At 36.4% G+C, this 22,684-nt stretch overlaps 1 long non-coding RNA gene across 6 annotated transcripts in view; it reads right to left on the reverse strand.

Moving 5' to 3' along the window:
• Positions 1-4,884: 4,884 nt before the first annotated feature.
• Positions 4,885-22,684, reverse strand: part of LOC124978087 (uncharacterized) — a 39,615-nt gene continuing 21,815 nt past the window's right edge. The window contains exons 2-8 of one of the 6 annotated variants that reach the window (XR_007107318.1): positions 22,354-22,443; positions 18,736-19,086; positions 8,351-8,378; positions 8,078-8,262; positions 7,309-7,505; positions 5,799-5,881; positions 4,885-5,337 (exon numbers count right to left, since the gene is read on the reverse strand). This is a non-coding gene — a long non-coding RNA (uncharacterized LOC124978087). Of the gene's footprint in view, positions 5,338-5,798; positions 5,882-7,308; positions 7,506-8,077; positions 8,263-8,350; positions 8,379-9,095; positions 9,191-18,735; positions 19,087-22,353; positions 22,444-22,684 lie in introns of all 6 variants that reach the window. The other 5 variants (XR_007107316.1, XR_007107319.1, XR_007107315.1 and 2 more) reach the window with 5 other exon arrangements.

A 22,684-nucleotide genomic window follows, 5' to 3' on the forward strand; every position in this document is an offset into this window, starting at 1 on the left:
TGCCATCACTAAAGTAGGAAAAGAAGACTCAGCAGAGCATATACAGTTCCTAAAGCTTCTATCCAGGAGAAACATGTACAACTTCTGTTTTTGCTCATTTACCTTAAAGTTTACTTAAAGAAATGTCTGAAAATATAAATTTTAGGAGAATGAAAAAAAGAAGAGTTGGGAGGGACATGCTCTCTGATTTTGGCTAATATTTATTAATCTATATTTGGTTCCTGACTTTGGATACATGTTTTTATGTGTGTTTTCTGACTTAAACCTCACAACAATCTTAAGTGTAAGAGCTAGGTGATACTGCTGTAACAAATATCCTCAAAATCTCTGTGACTTAACACAACCCAAATTTATTTCTTACTTATTCTGTGTGCCCATCAGAAGATACAGTAAAGAATCTAAAACAAATCAGGTGTTTGTAGAGGAATAAACAAACAAATCAGTAGAACAGGACATAGAACCCAGAAATGAATCCCAATGATAAAGATGATAATCCAAATCAGCAGGGAAAGGTGAAAAGTTTTTAAGTGGTATAGAAAAATCAAGTTGAATTCATATATAAAAATAATTCCAAGAGTACTAAAAACTTTCAGAATAAAAAAGTGGACCGAGAGTAGCTTAGTAGTAGAGCACATACTTAGCACATGTAAGGCCCTGAGTTCACTCCCTAGCACCAAAAAGGAAAAAAGAATAGACATTATTCAAGAATGTACATGTATGGGGGAATCTCCAATAATGAAGACAGTGAACCTAGAAAGTAAAAAATAAAATATGTGTATATTTAGCTATCTTAAGAACTCTATTTCAAATAATAGCAAAAAAGAGATGTGAAATAGAAAAAACTATTTTAACACAGATGGAAAAACAAGATTAGTATATGAGTTCTTCCAACATACAGCCCAAAGCAAAAAAGAACATACAATTCACAGAGGAGCATAACCAGATGGGCTACAAATTTACAAAAAGACATTTTAATTCAATAGTAGTTAGGGAAATGGGTAATACAGTAACAATGAAGATTAAGATCCTCAGTCTGGCAAAAATAAAAGAGTAATAATATCCATTTTGGTATGACTGTAGGAGTGAAATGGTATTCTCACTAGGAATGGGAATTGTTATAATCATTTTTGGAAAACAATCTGGCAACATTTATTAAAATTAAATATTCGTATCCCTTTGACTTAAAATCCATACTTTTGGAAATCTACTTATAAAAATAAAAACCCCAGAACACAGGGACACATAGCCAAGGTTAATCCTGGTATTGTTCAGTATATCAGAAAACTGAAAACAAAGTGAATCTCAGAACATAACACATCATAGAAGTAGGTATAAAATGAAGTAGAACTATACTATTGACTTGAGGGGATTCTTCTGAGATATTTTCTATTGAAAATGAAAAATGTATAAAAGGGTATATGATATGATCCTGTTTTTCCAAAAAATATCCCAAAACCCTATGAATAGGAATGTATATGTAGATATTGGTTTATGCATATATATATATATATATATATATCCTTATTTACTAATATATGTACATGGATAAAATATGCAAAAATACATGCTAGTTTGATAGCATGGGTTATGATGGGGGTGGAGGGAGCAAGGAAGGAGATGGAAAAGCGGGCTTACCAAAAGGGAAGAGGAAAAAATAGTTCATACAAAAAACCCAATATGTTACTATAGCTCTGTAGTATAGTTTAAGACCTGGTATTGTGATGCCTCCTGCTTCATTCTTCTTGCTAAGGATTGCTTTGACTGTTCTGGATCTCTTACTTTTCCAAATGAATTTCATGATTGCTTTTTCTATTTCTATGAAGAATGGTATTGGGATTTTAATAGGAATTGCATTAAATCTGTATAATGCTTTTGCTAGTATGGCCATTTTGACAATATTAATTCTGCCTATCCAAGAACATGGGAGATAATTTGCATCTTCTAAGGCTTTCAATTTCTTTCTTTACTGTTCTAAAAAAGTAATATTTAATAGATAATGTAATATTTCAATTGTCATTTGTTCAATCTAGCATCATTTAACTGGCCTCAATATTACACTGAATAAAAAATGCAATTCAAAAATACAATTCAAAACACAAAACAATATTTCCTGAGTATAAATTTTGTGCTAGACACAGTATTTTCTCAGTCTCTGCTGATTTTAAGTGTGACAAATTTACAGTGTTTCTTCTCCCCCCAGTCAGTCTTTCCATCTGTGACAAGTGTACATGTGAAAGAGAGATGAGATAAGGAGGCTGCAGGGACATGAGTTCCAGTGAGTCCCATTCTTCCTGGTTCCTTAGCCATGGCACGAGCCCTGGGAATGTTATCAGGCCCAACTTGCTAGGTTGAAGATGTGGTAGTACCTGTGCAGCTGTTATTGAACTCCTTCATCTTTGATGTGTGGCTACAACATTGATTTTACTCCTTTTTATTTTCTTCCTGTGGTAATGGGCACATCCTGCCCATAAGTCTCCTTAGTTCTGGGGTCTGGGCTAGAGAAGAACCCCTCTCTGGAACATGCTGTTCTCATGGCAGAACTGTAAGAGGGATGTTAAGACCATATTTCATCTACTTACTTTCAACTGTAGTCCAAAAATACTAAATGGAAAGTTTCAAAAATAAATAATTCAAAAGAAAGAAGCCCAAAATGTATGCTATAATCCCATTTATTCATTAATGCAAAGATTTATATGTAGTGTATATGTATAACTTCTAAATATGATAAAAATGCAAACTGTGTGTATAGGAACAAAGGAAACGTTCCAAACTAGTGTCACTTGACTATAATTTAGGCCAGATTGAGAGAGGCCCACCCATCACTTATGAAATCACGTATTAGGGAAGACTTAAACTTTACCACCGGATGGCGGGTGCTTCCAGAGGATGGCATCCATGCAGGCGAAGCTTCCCTTTTGTGAAAGGATATCAGTATGGTTGTGTGTTGTTGAATCTCCAAACTATATGGATCTGTGTCAGCCAGACCCACTCTATCCCTACTCTTCAGTCTTGTCAGAGAAAATAAACTCAAACTCCTTGTTATCCACATACACTGAAAGGAGGTGGCTTCATTATGGTTGCTGTTATCTAATAATTTTAATAAGGACCGTTTATCTTTGATTTTCTTCTAATTGGTAAGTCTGGAAAAACTATCTGGGAAAATGTTTGTAATGAAAATTAATGCACATTTGGGACTGGACGTTCTATAGGAACAAAAATGCTTGTTTTACAGCAAAGTGAAATTGAGGAAGCTATTGAACTTGATTGCAGTCTGGAAGTTTTTAACAATTAGCAGTTTTCCTGTAGCTGTTGAGGGATTGCTTTTCTTTAATCATGGAATTTATTACCCCTGCAAACAATTTTCAGCTTCTAGACTACCACATTGTAAGCAAGAACAGGAACTCAGATTTCAGATTCCCATGACTTAGTTCTTTACTAATGACCTAAACTTCCACAGCTCACTGTTGAGACAGCATGAACACTTGTCTAGTGCCAGCCCTACAGTGCACATTCAATAACTTGAGGCAAGTCACTTTGCTCTCTACAGTCTGTGTTCTCATAATTTCTAACATATGATCTCAGAAACCCCTATTGTTTTGCTTAACAGCACTTACAAAAAAATGTAATTGTATGTGTATGATTATTTGTCTGACTGCTTATCTCTCCCAGTAAAACATAATCTCCATATGAATAGGAACAATATAGTATAGACCTAAAACCTAGCATGGTGACTGGTGCAAACTCAAATTTGATATGAATTTATTGATTTAATGAATGGGTAAATATATAAAATGAGAGAAACAAACTCAAATATACCATCAGCTCTAACCATATATGATTTTGTAAATGCAGGAGGTTTTGATTTTTGAAATCAGGCTATAATTCTGTCCACTTACCATCTAGTAGATTAAATGCCTAAGTAAGGGTGACTGTTCTACACAGTTACTCTGAAAAACACACACACACACACACACACACACACCTATCAGTCATCATCCCATATATCTGAAAGGGAATGTGAGATACCATTTTACCCATAGCTTTGCCTCTTAGCAGAATTACAATTCATGCGAGATAAATATTTGCTGTATGTTTCAAAAGACTTCAATCTCCCTTTCTATATTTACCTGGATCTTGCAAAACAAAACATGGAAGGAAAAGAGCTTAGAACTATCTAGTCCAGTGATTTTCAAACTATATTTTAGCATTAGAATCCTGTTTTTCCAAAAAAGAAATCTTACATAGAATCTAAATAGTTCTATATTTATGTTTATATCTATCTAAATAGATAACAGGGAAGGAGGGAAGGAAGAAAGGAAGAAAGGAAGGGAGGGACAGAGGGAGGGAGGGAGGTGGGCAGGGGGAACATATTCCTCAATGGAAATGAGTAAAAGAACTATAGCAGCTTCCCTCTCAGGTTTTGGTCCTAATATCCATATTGGGCTCCTGCTTTACTACACTTGCTGCCCCAGCTGCTCCTTCCACCTGTCCAACCTGACCATAGTGCCTCCTAACGCATCACTGAGATCGACAGTCCATAAATAGGTTGAAGGACTATCATCTGAAAAATAAGAAAACTAAGACTTGATAACTGCTTCATATTCTCCTTTAGAATTCCAGATTCTTCTTGCCAAAAATAGACCTTTATTCTTTGTTTCCTGTTAGTAGATTATTCTGCACAGTCTTTCTCAAAAGAATCTTATACAGATCAGATTATCATTGTTTCTTGTTAGAGTGAAATCATCATAATTTAATTTTTTCATATAGTTTTATTTCAACAGGTTGTTTAAAATCTAAAAATTTTATAAGCAATGCTTTCCAATTACAAGAAACGGAAAATTTAAAGAATGACAAATAATAAAATTGACCTTAATAATCGCATGCTTAAATTTTGTTCGTGTTTATTGTGGAGCGACAGAGGTGAATTAAAAGAGGATATCATTACACATTGTCAAATGATACAAAGGTCTCCTTATCCAGATGGAGAGGATGTAGATGTGGTTACTAATATGAAGCAAAAGCTATGTCTATCAAAGAACAGACTTGCAGTTATTGATCCGGAATTGGCACGATGACAAACTGCTCTGCAATTCTTCCTCTTCCCAATTAAGGTGTCTCTCTTGAACTGATTGAAAGCTGTTTGATAAGTATACTTTTTTCAAGATGGTGTGCTCAGTTGGGGGTCTTTTTATTAAACTGAAATTCCATCATTAGCTTTGACTAGCACCAGCTGCTGTATAAATTCTGTGTTGATGTAGACCTCCACTGGTATTCCAAATGTTGCAGGTGAATCTCTGATTCCAAAATCTTCAATCATGTAGTATGAATAATTAACATCTGATAAATGCAGAATAGAAAGGACTCTCTTAGAAAACATGATACTGAGGTCACAGTCCCACCTTCATTCCTCAGAACACTAAACCAAATAGGATTTTAGTTGTAAAAAAAGAAAAAGTGTTTCTTTCCACTTCCTAATTTTTCCCTACACCTAATTGGAAATGGAAAGTTAGAACATAGATGAAATGTTTTAGTCTTATAGAAAAGATAAAGACAGAATCCAAGTTCTTGCACATTCTAATGTTTACCTGAAGGTTCTAATTCCAGATAAATTCCCAAGCATGTGGGGCCCATACCTGCCATAATCCTTCTGTCCAAACAGTTCATGTTTATCAATTTTAATACAAAAAAGAAACTCTTCATGTATCTAATATTTCTAGGAGTTATATAGTAAAAAAGATATAGTAAAAAAAAAGTTATAGAAAAATTTCTTACAATATTGAATTTATAAAAGCATCTACCTTGTGTGCAAGGTGTGCCAGGTTGGACTTTTCCTAAATGTATTTGTTGTGTTTTAGAAAATATATTTTAAACCTTGAGAAATCTGAAACGGTGAAATAATAAAACACATTAAAATAAAACACGCCATGATAGTACAGAGGTTAAAAAAAAAAAAAACAGAATGTTCTAGAGTTCAGGTTTCTTCATATGTACCTACAATGGGAATATTAGTGAGTATCAGATTCAGGGGATTATTTAAGCACTGAGACTATGCACATATAGTATTTAGTATAGCACAGTATATTTGTTTCCTGTTTCTGCATAAGTAATTACCACTTCCTTACTGGCTTAAAACAACAACCATCTTTTATTTCATAGTTTCTGTGGGTCAGGGAATGGATTAGACAGGTCCTCCACTCAGGTTACAGTCAAGGGGTCTCCTGGCTTGTGTTCTCATTCAGAGGCTTGACTGAGGAAGGTACCCCTTCCAAGTCCACTCATGTTCTTGACAGAAGTCCTTTCTTTTGGTTCTAAGACCAAGCATCGACGCTTCTGTCCAAGTTTCTTCATCATGTAGGCTTTCCTAACATGATTGCTTATTTCATCAGTCCAACCAGAAGTATAGAATGTGTCTGCTAGCAAGACAGAGCCTTACAATCACAAGAAGTACACCCCATCATTTTTTCCATATTCTATTGGTTAGAAGCAAGTCACTCGACCTGTCCACAAAGTGCAAACATCAGAAAGCAGGGATCATTGAGGGTCACCATAGAGTCTGTGACCACCTATATAGTAAATGAATACATGTGTGAATTTGTGAGTAAATTAATAAAATAGTGAGTGAAACTGGGTGTGAATGGTGTTAAGTCATACACCCCTTGAACAACAGAAAACATAGAAAATTGTTCTAAATACAGGATAAACAGGTGAACAATAAACTTCCCAACTGAAGTCATAAGAAGTATTCAACCTTCTATTATGGAAGAATGATAGGGAAGAATGATGAGGCCTGAGCTTTGGGGTCCAGAGAATGTCAGAATAAGTTCCCAGGAAGAATATGACTTTTAGTCACACTTTAAAGTGATAATTTTTTACAATTAGAGCAAAAAGATAAATCAGAAATAAAACTAAATGATCAAATAAAGTTGCATAAACTTTGAAGTTCTAAACAATGAAAAAGTAATGATAAAAACAAAAAAAAATCACCACAAACAGAAAATAGTTATCTCCAAGCATATGAAATGTATTCAAATGTACAGATAAATACTACCAATATCCCCAGTGGATAAATGGGCAGAGAATATGATTATATGATGCTATCAGAGGAAATATGAATGGCAAAATAAATTTTAAAAGCAGTTTAAACCTAATATAGATGGGAAAGAGAACTTACAAATAAACAACAAAAAATTTAAGCACCAAACCATAATTTTTATTTCACTAGCTGATTATCGTAAGATGAGAGATCAAACAGGGAAAGAAATTACATGTATATTATTCACCAAATACCTAGCATAACTTGTAGCTCACCCTGGGCAGGTGGATATGTGATGATAATTAATTCTCAGGTACTCAGTGGTAAGAGATGACTGTAGTCCCAGTCCCCAGATAATCCCCCCCCAAAAAAATTCTTTTCAACATCATGGGTTCACATTAACATGAAGTTAATATGGTGGTGGAGGAAAACTATTTAGAATTCTCTCAAATTTACTTTAATCCTCTGGTAGCTGGAAAACAAAACAGATACAGATCAGACTCCAAAAGAACAAGAAAAATATGCAGATGGGCTGGATTCTCCACAGGAAGAGATTCTGCCTAAGGATGAAGTCAGGGCCTCTATTTTAATAAACAGTCTTAGGACACCTTGGTTTCTGCCAAACCTCCTTCTTTGCAACTGTGTTGTCAGAGGCAATAGCACTCTTCCTGGACTTGGCACAAGTGTTCTGCTTTTCCCTTTTCCCTAAGCTTGTACTGGGTAGACTGGATATCAGTTTTTATGCCAGTGATAATATGCCCAATATGTTTGTCTACCTTTATCATCAGATCTCTTTAAGGAGTAAGTTATAGTGTGTCTTGTATCATGTCCAAGATTGTAAAATCCAACAGTGAAATGAATAATAGTAAATTAAATATTTGTTTGTTATTAATGTCATTTTTATCTTTGATGGGATGAGGCAGACAAAGATGGGTTTGTCCCTAGAATCTAGATGGGCTCCTTAGTGATGTCAGGGAGGGCAGGGCCTTAAGAGACAACTGCAGCACAGAATGAGAGGAGGAGACAGTCAGAGAAGCACAGTACCTGGTGATGCTGGAGGCAAATGGGTAGCAGATGGTATCTGAAGTCTGACAGCTGTGGTTAGGGCCTGTAGTTTTCAAACACAATTCCAAGCTGACTAACCACAAGAAATCCTGTAAGCTCTTCAAACCTGTGCCAGCCACCATTCACTGACTTGGGGCAGGATTAGTGTGGGGCCTGATGAAGGACTGGGGGACAAAAAATAAATATGGAAAAGGTGAGTCGAGGAAAATGGGGAAGAAAGTTAAAGAGCCCAGCACGTGGTAGTTACAGTACCTTTGTGAGACTCATCACTTGTTATGCTCTGGAAGAGAGGAGGAAATAGATTATAACAAAGACCTTCAGAGGGAAAGAGCACACGACACATTTGTTCTTTACATTTGGCCCAGGTGAAGGTTAGATGTCCCATCTGGTCCCTTCTGGTCTTCCCCTCCTCAGGCAAATCCTCTAAATATGATTACCCTAGACTCTTTGGAGGTCCATCCTTGGGTTAGTTTTAAAAACCCTTGTTAGCACTTGGTGAACCTTCAATATGCATGCCTGCAACATCAGCACATCTTCCTTAGACTTCTATGCAGTAATCAGATCTATGTAGTCCTCTCTGAATAGTATGTAACACTATAAACAATACAGGATTATTATTTTTAAGATGAAGAAGATAATACTACTTACAAAATGTAAAAAATTAGATTGTGAAGCCTATATGTATGTATGTATATATATATATATATATATATATATATATATAGAGAGAGAGAGAGAGAGAGAGAGAGAGAGAGAGAGAGAATGGCTTCACAAATCTATATATATATGTATGTATATATATACACAATACTAGGGATTGAACTCAAGGACTTGCTAGGCAAAGGCTATACCACTGAACTGCATCCTCAACCCTAGCCATCCTTTTTTGTCAAAATTCAATTGAACCTGAAAAGTTAGTACTCTGTTGGTAAGAAAACAGTATCACTTCCAATTCTTAATGTGAAACTAGCTTTCTTATGCTTCATAAAATGTTTACCATCACAATCCCACTTCCAGAAGCCTAGAGTAAGGGAATAATCAGCAAAGCAAAGAAACATCTGCAGGAAGATGTCCAAGTGCAACTTGGAACACCTGTAAGAAAAAGGAATATCTGGCAGTTATCAAAAATCACAGTTAATAACTTTAACAGGAAAATGCTTACATTAAAAGAGCAAGTGAAAAAAGAACATACAGTGTATTTTCAACTATGTTTTTCTAAAGCACTGGAAAGAAATACACCAAAATACTAAAAAATAACAACTATGGCCACCCAAAAATGGTAAGGGGAGTTCTAAATTATGTCAGAAATGACTTACAGGTGAGCAATGAGGAAACAAGATGTGTCAAATGGAGCTAAATAAAGGGAAACTTGATCAGTTTTTGAATGTTGTGTGCAAATCCTGAGAGTATCCAATGCAATTAATAACTGTTTTTACTAATTAAAGATGTTTATTGGAACAAGACCCTGGGGAGAAGAGAGCCTATTTCTACAATGAACAAGAACCTGCCATGTTGGCTTAGTGAAGGAAACTGAGAGCTAAGAAATTCCAAGTAAAATCTGACTGAGCACATGAGACAACTCAGGTGTAATGAGGAGCCTATTGCATCTGCTGAGCAGCTGAATATGACTCAGGATGCAAGTAAGGAGTTGTGAAATGGAACTCATTGTAGGCATTGTGGACATATGTGGTAAGAGGGGGCAGGTAAGACATTAGTTCAGTCTTAGTTTCTAAACTTAGATGTCCATCTGAAATTACATGGGTGACTTCTAAAACTACAGGTATGCAGTCAGGAAGGCCCAGGTCAATGCACTCATAACAGGTTGTAGATAAGAACCAAATAAGACATAAGAGGGGAAAGGTGGTGGATAGATAAGGGAAGGAACTAACAAGGCACATGCATGCCATGTATTTGGTGTTTTATGTGGTCTCACTCATTTATCCCCTCACAACAATGGTCCCTAATAAGTGTGGACTTCTCTATCTAATCCCCACCTTATTCTTTCTCCTGCCGTGCATTTGCAACTTTTGCCTTTGTACTAATGCACCTCCGAAGCATTTACATGTTCTTCTTCATCCCTTACTCCCCTTCCAACTGCTGCACTCCTGACTCTTTCATCTTCAAAGTCCTAATTCTCTGATTACCCACAAATGGTTATTTCATGCCCATACACTCCTCAACTCCTACCATCTGTCTCCTGTCACCTTCTTTCTAAAATTGCTCTCACCAATGTCACCAGGGACCTCCTCATGGGTAAAATTGATTGCATGTTTTCCATTTTTTAACTTACATGAATTTTTGGTCACTTTAACCTCTGAAATTCAGTTTTAGATTTATTTGTCTAGTTATTTAATGGATATCTCCCATCCCCTAGATGCTGCTGCTTCTTTTACTTCTTCTTTTTTTTTTTCTGGTAGTACTAGGATCTGAACCCAAGGCCTTGCACATGCACATGCTAGCTCTACCTTCGACCTGCATCCCCAGTCCTTTTTATTTTATTTTGAGACAGGATCTCACTAACTTGTACAGGCTGACCTTAAACTTGCAATCCTTGTGCCCCAACCTCTTGAGTAGCTGGGATTATAGACCTGTGTCACCCTGCCCAACTGTTCCACAACAGCTCTAAACTTCAAATTCAATGTATTCCAAGCTGAATTCATTTCCCCTCAAACCTACTGGCACTTGTTCCATATTCTCTATTTCAGTAATGTCCAAAGATACAAATGTGAACTTCTAAAGAAAAAAAGTTGTCATCTTATATAGAGAGATGTGGTTATATATTTCTCCTCCAATTTGAGGAAGTCAAAACTGGAAATCAAAAAACTATATTATGGGTATGATTTATACTGGAAAGATGCCTTCAATTACTGAACCTGAACTTAAAGTCATAATAATGCACATTTGTGTTTTCTTATTGAGGTAATATTCATAAAATATAAAATTAGACATTTACTAAACTCCACAATTATGTAAAAGTATAATGCACTTATAAAATCATAATTTTTTAAAAGTATAAAATTCAATGGTATTTAGTGCACTTATAATATTGTGCAATCACCACTCTCTCATTTCAAGTTTTTTTCATAAACCCAGAAGAGTACCTTGTACTCTCCCTTCCCCTATCTCCTGGCAACTCCTAATCTGCCTTAAGTTGAAATAGAACATTTAAGACATGTAGATATTTTTATGACTTTCCACTAATTGATTCTTTTGATTAATCTACTAACTATTGGTCCAACTCAAGTAAGATAAATGAGCATTTTATGTCTGTACAGCTCTGAACTATAGTTGCTTATTAGCTGTACCCAACCTCCCACATTTGGGGTGCTTTGTAAGCAGGGGCTGCTCGAACTGTCCCTCTGGATCTTTAGCACCTGACACAATGCCTGGTAGATAGTGCCACATTTGCAGGATTAATTAAAAATAATTTATCCAGGAACATATAGCTGATAAATGATGAATCACAATTTAAGCCTAAATCTCTCTCACAGCATGTGAGGCAGTAAACGAGGTCTGTCTGGAAGGTGAATTTAGGTAGTCATCATAACTCTAATAGAGTTAATACTGAAGAGGGCTTACTGTGTGCTTGGCACAGTTCAAAGTTCTTAACACATATTATGTTGTTTAATCTAACCCTACATGATAAGTATTATGATTAGTCAAAAAACTCTGTAGTTAGAGTCAGAGATGCCTAAATCCAATTAAAGTTTTAGAGGAAACCAAGGAAGGTTTTGAGTCCTTGAGTCATTTATTTCAAATGATATAAAGACCATCATTTTATCACTAGAACTGGTTTTTGGAAAGAGGAAGTGAAACAAGAAGTCTGAAATGGAGCCTTCTCCATACAGGTATGCATACAGGTGTGTATGTGTGCACACACACACACCTGCACACACACACACACCCATCTTGGGATGGGTCTCAAAATACTTGGTTATAATTGTGAAAGATGTCATTTCTATGCTTCTTTGCTCTGTTGAACACCATTGTGTCCTGCAAGTACAACTGTATCTGCTGTAAACTGGAATACTTCTAGATCCCACCACACTCATACTACCCCCAGCCTACGCCTCTCTGGGAGCTACTGCCTCTGGCACAAACACCAGGACATCTGCCCCTCTGTTGGGCACTGCCACTGAAATCCTGGAACACAGACAGATCAACACTGCTCAGTGGTTTGTGACACAGTGCAGGAGAATGCTTCTTTGCACTTACACTCTGCATTAGATATTGGCAAACCAATAATGGCTAGCTCTTCAAAGTCTTAAGAGGCTTGTGTTCATATATGAATACATGAACAGTGTAACACCACATCATGCACAACCACAAAAATGGGAAGTTATACTCCAAGTATGTATAATATGTCATAATACATTCTACTGTCATGTATAACTAAAAGAACAAATAAAAAATAAAATTTATTTTTTAAAAAAGATTGGTCTCCTGGAGTTTATGCACCATCTACTCTCACCCAGGACTCAGAACTGAGCCCATAGAAATCTGGACCCAGGGCAAATGCAACCAACCCTGAGGTACTTTGAATTACTACTCTGCTGCAACAAGTGAAGTTTGTTAATTGAACCAGGCTTACCCTACTTAATTCCCCTCCCCTCACTCCCTCCTGGGACAGATGATGCCAAGTTTTAGAGATGGACACTTTTAGTCTAGAGCTGGAACCCCACCTAACTTACTTTCAAGCCCATGGGTGTGAAGTGAAAGTCAAAGAAAAGTAATTTGAGTCCCTATAAAGGATGGAGCTTAGTGTTTGGTGACAAAGACTTTTAGCACTTAGTTATTTTCTGAGTTTCTCTGGAAAAGTTTTGTGTTTTGTTCAGAACTTGGGGAGGAGTTAGATGAATGGAAATAAAGTAGGTATAATACATGTGATTCTAAAATGTGGAGGTTTCATTTTCCATGTTTGTCTTGTCATTGCAGGAATTATTTTAGTGGAATTTTATTAACTATACCACTTCAGGGCCTTGGTTAAGATTCACTTTTTGGACTGGGGAAGTGGCTTAGTGGTTAAGCACCCTTGGGTTCAATCCCCAGTTCCCCCCCCCCCAAAAAAAATGCACTTTATGTGCAATGCCTCCATATAGACCACTGCATCCCCCTTGGGAGAGTTTGAAAGAGGGAGGTGAACCCTGCACCCTAACAGAGCACAGCACACACGTGAGGACAAACCACCATCTCTCCAGTATTTCGAATCTTTAGAGGTGAAGTCAAGGATCTTTGTTAAGCTCTCTTTTTCAATTTTACCATCTCTTCTAGTTTTCTATGACACATACACTTTAGTTATATAGTAAAAGTGAAGTAAAATCAAACAAGAATACTCTTTGATCAGAGTTGGCACCCAGAGCAGGATGTCTCAGCTCTCCTGCAACCTTCATAGGAGCTGGTCTGAGTTCCCTATGTGTTCTCCTTTAGCCCAAGAGAAAGGTGCTAAAAGGAACTAGGAGATATCAGGCCCAAATTCTTCTCTTGTTCTCTTTCTGTTTTATTACTGAGCAAATAATACATTTAGGATTTTTTTTTTTTTTTTGGTAACAGGATTGACCACTGACCCATATCCCCAGCCCTTTTTAGTTTTTTACTTTGAGACAGGGTCTTGCTAAGTTGCTTAAGTTGCTGAGGCTGGTTTTGAACTTGTGATCCTCCTGCCTCAGCCTCTTGAGCCTCTGGGATTATAGGCATGTGCCACCACACCCAGCTACACTTAAGATTTTACCAAAGACTTTTCCATGCAGTAAACATTCCAAGCTGCCACTACTTGACCTAGCTATCCCACTCCTCGGTTACACCCAAAGGACTTAAAGTGAACATACTACAGTGATGCAATCCATCAATGTTTACAGCAGCTCAATTCACAATAGCCAAACTATGGAACCAATCTAGATTCCCTTCAACAGATGAATGCATAAAGAAAATGTGGCATATATACACAGTGAAATATTACTCAACCCTAAAGAAGAATGAAATTATGGCATTTGCTGGTAAATGGATGGAGCTAGAGAATATCATGCTAATCAAAATAAGCCAATCCCCCCAAAAAGGGCCAAGTGTTTTCTCTGATATACAGATGCTAATTCAGAATAAGGGGATGGGGGCTAGGGAAAAATAGAGATACTTTGCATTAGGCAGAGGGGAATGAAGGGAAGAGAGAGGGAATGGGGGTAGGAAGGATAGTAGAATGAATTATAGATTATTACCCTAAGGACATATATTATTGTACCACAGTTGTGATTCTATATCATGTACAACCAGAAGAAAGAGAAGTTATACTCCTTTTATGTTTGATGTGTCAAAATGCATTCTACTGTCATATATAACTAATTAGAACAAATTTTTTTTAAATGTCAAGCTGTTATGTTAATAAAAACAATAAGAAGTGGGTTAAGAAGACTTTGCTAATGTTTTTACAAAATAAACAGTTTGGAGGTTGAATAATTATTTGCTCAAAAATAAAAGTCAAAGGTTTTTTTTTTTTTTTTTTTTTTTTTTTTTGGTAGGAGAAGTACCAGGGGCACTGGACCCCAGAGCCACATCCCAAGCCCTATTTTGTATTTTATTTAGAGACAGGGTCTCACTGAGTTGCTTAGCACCTCAATTTTGCTGAAGCTGGCTTTGAACTTGCACTTCTTCTGCCTCAGCCTCCCAAGTCTCTGGGATTACAGGTGTTTGCCACTGCATCTGGCTTTAAAAGGTTTTAAATGAAATGTTTTTCAATGTTCCTCTATGTTATCCATTTCTTAAAGTCATGCTCAATAAATAAAATATTCTATTTCAAACATTTCATTTTTAGACAAAATTTTTTAGTAAGCTGTTTTCTGAAATATATGGAATTGTGCTTGTTTTTATTGTCTGTTTTGTTTCTTTTCTCAACCCATATAATAATTATCATATATATATAATAATATATACATATGTTTCTTGTGAACTAAGTAACAAACATTTTAAGTATAAATTAAAATTTACCTTTAATAACTGACTTGCTAGAATGTTTATATCCTGAGCATGATCTTAATCATCATCCTCACCACCTCAAACATCTGGATTGGTATTGGAGTTTACAAATGATTTCTATATATACTGTCTCTTTTTATTATACTGCCTTATTATTTCTATTTTATTGGGAAGGGAATTGAGGGTCATGAGGGCTAAATGATTTGCCTGGGATCTCACAGTCAGTTCAGGTACAGAATCAGTACTCAATCTCAAATTTTCCAACTCTGTATCTGTATATTTTATTCTCTACCACGTTGCTGTTCCTTTTTTTTTTTTTTAGTGATGGCATTTACCTTGATTTAGAAAATCAAGGTTTAATTTAAAATCAAACATGTAAAAGTTGTTACCGAGCTAGGCATGGTGGCATAATATGCCTGTAATCCTAGTGGCTTAGGAGGCTGAGGCAAGAGGATCAAAAGTTTGAGGCCTGCTCAGCAACTTAGCAATGTTCTAAGCAACTTAGCAAGACTCTGTCTCAAAATAAAAAAATAAAAAGGACTGGAGATGTAGCTCAATGGTATAGAACCCCTGAGTTCAACCCCCAGCATAATAAATAAATTAATTAATTAAAATAAAAGTAACTACCTTTACCAAAACTTTAAAAGACTAATACAGGGGTACACACTTAGCCCAAAAGGAACCCTCCTATTTCATTTCACATCCATATGTCCTTTAAACTAGGCACTTGCCAGGTATGGTGGTACACACCTGCAATCAATGACTCAGAAGGGAGAGATAGAGAAGGAGGAAGGGAGGGAGGGAGAAAGAGAGAGGGGGGGAGAGAGAGAAGAGAGAAAGGGAGAAAAGAAGAAAGAAGGCACCAAACTTTAAGAACATGCATTTGAAAAGTCAATATTGTCTTCAAGTTCAAGGACAGAGGCAAAAAGAAGGTAGACCTTAGAATTTTCTCTGCATTATAATTAGTGACATGGCTGCTAATATCCCTCTTCGATCACCTATGTTTAAAAAATTCTTTGAAAATATGAATGGAAATATGTTTCCATTAGAAGGAAACAAGCCTAGGTAATTAGAAATAAGGCAATGTAATAGTCCACTTTTTGTTATTGTAATGAAATACACAAGACTGGGTGAATTTATTAAGAGGTTTATTTAGCTCACTGTTGTAGAGGTTCAAGGGCATGTGTTTTAGTCAGTGTTTGCATCACTGTGACCAAAAGACCTAACAAAAACAACTTAGAAGATGTATTTTGGTTCATGGTTTCAGAGGTTCAGTCCATGGTTGGCAATTCCACAGCTTTGGGCCTGAGGTAAGATGAAACATCATGGCAGAAGGGCAAGGCAAAAAGAAGCAGCCCAGAACATGGCAACCAGGAAGCAGAGAGAGAGAGAGAGAGAGAGAGAGAGAGAGAGAGCACTCACCAGGGACGAAATATACACCCCAATGACCTACTTTCCCTAACCACACCCTCCCTGTCTATAGTTACCACCCAGTTAATTCATACCATTATCTAACCATCTCACTTCTGACCGTTTTTGCATTGTCTCATACATGAGCTTCTGGGGCCACCTCATGTCTCAGCCATAGCAGCATGGCACAGGCATCAGCTCAGTTCTGATGGGAGCCCCGTGTGAATGGCTGTACAAAGATGGGAGCACTTCTAGGAAGATGACATCATATCCTGAAACAGAAGGCTAGAGAGTGATTTAGGGGCTCAGGGGTTCAGCTCGCTTTTAAACAACTTGATCTATCTAGGACTAACTCAGGGTTCATGAGAACTACCTTAATCCCATTTAGAGAAGTGTCTTCAGTGACCTCCCAGAAGGTCCCACCTCTTAAAGTTCCTACCACCTCTACACCACGCTGAGGAGCAGGGGAAGCACAACACATGAACTCTCCAGGGAACAAACTGCAACCAAACCATAGAAGACAGTATCAATAAGAGATTCAGACACACAACTAGATTAAAATTCTGGATCTGGAAATTTCAAATCTGTCAGGCATCTTGTTTCAGACAGTCAGCACATATGCACTAGGGCAAATGTCTGCATACTCCAGTTCAGTCACAGAGGACAAGGTGAGGAGGTAGGCGGGTGTTCTTTAGACGCTCTTGGGTAAGTTTGCCAGATTTAGAAAAAATAAAAATACTAGACACCAAATGATATTTTAATTTTAATAAATAATTCTTAGTACTGTACATAGCAAATAATATTTGGGACCTATTTATGCTAAAAAATTCATTACTTACCTGAAATTAAATTTAAGTGAGCCTTCTATATTTTATCTGGCCACCCTCTCCTAGGGGTTAATCTATAGGGAAGCCTTGAGCCAGGCTCAGGGGATGCTTGTTTGAGAATATGCATGATAGCGAGAACTAGAACCGAGCTAATATGAGCAAGTCTGAATTAAGTCCTCAGTTGTATACATACATCTTTTTCATGTGTTTCATCATCTGCTTGGGCCTTTTGTCTTTGATTGAAAAATCTCTGTAAACTGTGCTTGAATACCACAGTGTTAATCACAAGCCTTCTGAAGTATTTTCATATTGTGTGTAATAAATGCCCATATACTTAGGATTTAAAGTAAGAACTACTCACCACAATATTTTATTAAAATTACAAAGGGAGTACAAATTAAGCCATCATTTTGTTAAGGTATATATTGTAAGTCTTATTTAATTTCCCATGTTCTTACATGTATGTTTGTATAACTGTTGTGTCAAGACTTTCACTGATAAAGTATTTCAATTAGCTGCTAAAAGAAATACATTTAAGGAGTTACAACTATGTACGTTTGGACTAAATACCTATAATCAGAGTTGTTTCTCACCTGAGTCCCTCTTGCTGATGTTATGTAACAAGCAATCTTGATTGCTAGCACTAATTCACTTAATAGGTTCACATCTGTGTGGTAATCTCATAAAAATAAAACAATGATTCATTAGTACTTTAAAAAATAAACTGACATTAGATGTGAGTTATATGTCACATATGAAAGTTTCATTCCTAAGTCAGGATTTTCAGACCCTTTCTTCAGGACTGATTTGAGACCAGCTGAGAGACTAAACAGCACTTGTGGGAAGCGGTGGGGGCAGAGGAGGAAGGAGTGATGAAAGAAACTAGGGAGTCTCACACCTTGTGCTTACCTACCTCCATACATCCAGCCACTTGACCTTAGCTTCCTAGGTAGGGGTTATCCCCTGGGCATAATCTTATGGACAAAAATGAGTAAAACAAGCTGAAGAGGCAGAGCAATATCAGTAGCAGTGAGGAGATTCTGTGCAGAGATGTACAAGGAAGTAAAGTACCCCTCACTGACCAGAGGCCTTTCATGTCCTTGTGTGACTATAGCTCTTCAACAGTCTTCTAACACTGTCATTTATAATCACAGATCATCAACATTTTTTTCTCATAAGCTATTTTATTCTCTATTACCTTCCTGCAAAATGTCCAAATTTCAGTTCGTGGAAGTCACCAGAGAATTCTCAAGATCTAATTCTATACCAATACCTTTCTCCAAATTACCTTAATGCGATGTTCTGGGAAATTCATGGAGCACATTCTCATTAAAGAAAAGCAGCATTTTTATGACAAGACAGATAATTTCTCTTATTTGTAACTCATCATAGGACATGTATTTAAAACATGGAAAAGAAAATCTTCATATTGCTCACCTTCATGATGTAAGCAGGCCAACTCGAGGTATGGACAAATCATATCTTTACCCAAGACATCATGGGAACCCTGAGATGGCCACTCTGAATAGCCTTGCCAATAGGAAGTTTGAAGGTTGTAATCTACTCCTAAAATTGTTCCCAGGTCTTATGAGTGTCCTGTTTATATGAGATTTCATCTTTGAGAACTTCGTAGAACTTTGTCCCATTTCCACAAGACAGTGGGTCTACAGATGTGATAACAAATATCAAGTGGTCCCCAAAAAGGCTTCTTTCTCCAGTTCAGAGAAATATTCTTTATCTCAAGTAAATGTATCCAAGCACTTCCAAACACCTTGGAAAATGCAAAGTCTGGAAAGAAGGAATTTTATCTTAAAATTGAAAATTATTTAATATGGTTTTTAAAATAGATAATATATTAACATGGTTCAAAAATTTTAATGACTTAAAAAGGGATATATTGAAAAGTTGTATTTCACCACCTTTTTCCATCCATCTCTCCAATCCCTGATGTCCCCTATAGATTAGCTAATCTATTTTTCTAATTTTTATTTTTCTAATTTTGCTAATCTTTTTTTTGAGTGACTTCCAATATATGTTCAGTCATGTAACACTTAATAATGGGGAAATTCTGAGAAATGTATCATTAGATGATTTCATCATTGTGCGAACAATATGAAGTGTACCTGTGCAGACTTAGTATAGGCCAATGACTCCAGGTGGCTCCTTGATGCAATCATGTTGAGGGAAGTACAAGATGTATGAGTCTGCCAGGGTGATGTGGCATACTGTTTACAGTAAAGGTTTTTTTTTTTTTTTAAAGTATGTAAGAGTATACTCTAAAATAATGGTAACATTTTGATACAGTAAATACACTAGTAAAAGTCATTTGTCATCATTATCTAGTATTACATACTACACATAGTTGCACTTGCCATACTTTTATATGACTTTAATACGGTTGTTTACACCAACATCACAATAAACATGTGAGTAATACATGGTACTACAATATCACAACAGCTATAATGTCACTAGGTGATAGAAATTTTTCAGCTCCATTGTACTTTATGGAAACACCATGGTATTTGTGGTCTGTCATTGATCAAATCACTATTAGGCACATGACTGCATATACAAATAAGCATTAATACATATTTTTATTTCCTAAATTTTTTACACACTAAACATGTTTCATATCTCGCAATTTTCATGTAAAATATATCCTGGAGATCACTCCATGTTAGTATGGGAGGACATTTATTACATGATAGAGAGTTTCATTGTCAAGAATGAGGATTTGTAAACTTTACCATTACACACAACTTTGCAGTGAACAAATTGCTTATAAGTCTTTTTGCACATGTACAGGTATAGCTGTAGGGTATAGTTCCAGAACTGGAATTTCATAGATCAAATACCTCTGTTACAACACTTATCAAAGTGTGACCTGTACTTGGTTAGTGCTGTCTACCTCCTCACTATTTTATGAGCTTCTGGAAGACATCAACTGTGTTTCCTTTATCTTTACTTCAAAGCCAACTTCCTTGGTAACAATAAGCTTGAGAACATTAAAGTAACCCCTCAGTTTAAGGACTGAGATCTAGGTATAGATTGTCCACATTCGAGTTTCTACTTCAAGATGTAAATGGGGCTCATAAAGATAAAAATATTGAATGAGTAAAAGTTTCCAGTACGAGACTATGTCTTCAAATCCAGGAACTGGGTCAAAGTCAGGTAAATTTCTGGGTTAATCACACACTGAGAGGCTGAATGGCAAAACAGAGAGGAAACCTAGAGAATTCCTGCCGATGAAGATCGGTCGCAGGTGACTGAGTATAGCCCTTCCTCAGAAGCCAGGCCAATGTAAGGAAGACATGTGAATGCACCTTCAGAGTGGAGTATATGCAGATGGAAGGGTGTGGTGTGTGTGTGTGTGTGTGTGTGTGTGTGTGTACACTTGCAGCTCCCATACTTATCAGGAAAGCTGTGACAAAAGGCCTTGGGGAAAACTCAGACCTGTTCCTAAATTGATAGCAGCATTCTTCCCCAGGCATACCCCTCCCTAGTACTGCTCTACCATAACAGGCATGCTAGGCATGTTCTCTCCAGCCAGTCATGGCTAACCATCACAGCTGCCACTGGACTGTGTTTAGCCATGTTTGAAGAGATGAAAGAGATACTTCACTCACAGAACTCATCATAGCCCTTGTCAAAATCCCTGCCTCTCAAAAACTGTCAGGAAAAGGTGAATTGATTAGTACAACTTCTTTGATTATATCACTAATGTGGCAATATAATTTCAATACTGAAAATGTGTTTTTACCTAGCAATTCCACTTCAAGGAATTAATTTTGCAAGTACATTTACAAAATACACAGAGTGTGCATATGTTTGCTGAAGCATTATTGTGTAAAGCAAAGATTAAATAAAAATAAGCTAAATATTCATCAATGTGGTAATGATTTTATCCATAATACCATGTTACATAATATCCCTCCAGTTGTAGTGAATGAGGTAAACCTATTTATAAAGCTGGAGCAATCGCCAACATATATTACTAAGTGAATCAAAGCAAGCTTAAAATTGTAAATATATTGTATGATTTTATTTGTAATTAAAAAATAATTATTTGTATATGAATAAAAATGTCTGTTAGACAAAAAGGAAAAAAAAGAAGCATCACATACTTTTTCCCCTTTGTGAAATCTAGACTAAAAAAAAAAAAAAATGACCTGAAAGTAGTAGAAGGGCAACTAGGGAAGGAAAAAAGAGACAGAGAGGAGTGGGGTGGGAGAAGTGGGTAAGAAGAGGTAGTAGGGAGGGAGGATATGATCAAAGCTCAATATCTGCATGTATAGAAATGCCACAGTGAAACCCATTAGTTTGTACAACTAATTTTCATTAATAAAAATATCTGTTAAAAATATATGAGACTATTACCAATAATCATCTTTGGGAAATGGGCTTGAGGGGACTAGAGGAACAAAAATAACTTTCTTTTTACTTTATATATTTTTTGTATTGCTTTTATAATTATGAAGTCCATTTGCAATGTTTCTTGGTTTCTCTGGTATATAGATTATATAGAGTTTGGTGATCACTCTTGACTCAGAATAATCATCACTTTAAAAACCCTTAATCTGGGGTTGTAGCTCAGTAACAGAGCCCTTGCCTCATATGCATGATCCCCAGCACCACAAAAACAAGAAAAAACTTAAAAAGGGGTTCTTTATGGCTGAGTAAACAGCTATGGTTGGCTTTAATTGATGTTCACAGAATGGACCTCAGCTTTGTATATACTCAAAACCCAACTCATACAGAAAACTTAGTAAAATTTCCTGTGTTGAGCCTTCAGACTGTTGACTAGATGGTTAGTAATTTGAGTATCATTCTTGAGTACCCACAAATTTCCACTTTTCACTTACCTGGACACATCTTTTAAGGAATGCTTTTTAGTTCTTATGTTGTGTTTCCTGCAAGATCCCCCATGCAATTGACTTTAAAATCATGAAAATAAATTTTATCATATTTTATAAGATCAGGGAGAAGTGAAGAAGATGATCCCATATTATGCAAGTGTTCTGTTACTAAAGAGACTACTCAGTGCAGACTTACACAAAGTGGTAAATTCTGATTTAGATTTTCACATCCTCATAATTGGAGCCATTCAGTCAGTCTCTGTGCCTGATCTTGAAGAAAGAGAACCTGAGACAAGAAGCAAGAAGATGAGAAAATGTCAAGGCAAGAAAAAACATTTGGCAAATACAATTGGCAGTAGCCAATTCTTTTGGGACAAGGCTTTAATCAAGAAATTTACATGTAGCAGAATATTATTTGGAACATCAATTTCCAAGTCACCTACCTTTTTCAAGACTTCCTGTTGCAAAGATGATGTCTTTGGTTACAAATTTGACAACATTTTCCAGTGTCAAAATATTTTAGCAAT

This window comes from Sciurus carolinensis, chromosome 2 (genome assembly GCF_902686445.1).
Source record: "Sciurus carolinensis chromosome 2, mSciCar1.2, whole genome shotgun sequence".
Taxonomy (NCBI): Eukaryota; Metazoa; Chordata; class Mammalia; order Rodentia; family Sciuridae; genus Sciurus; species Sciurus carolinensis.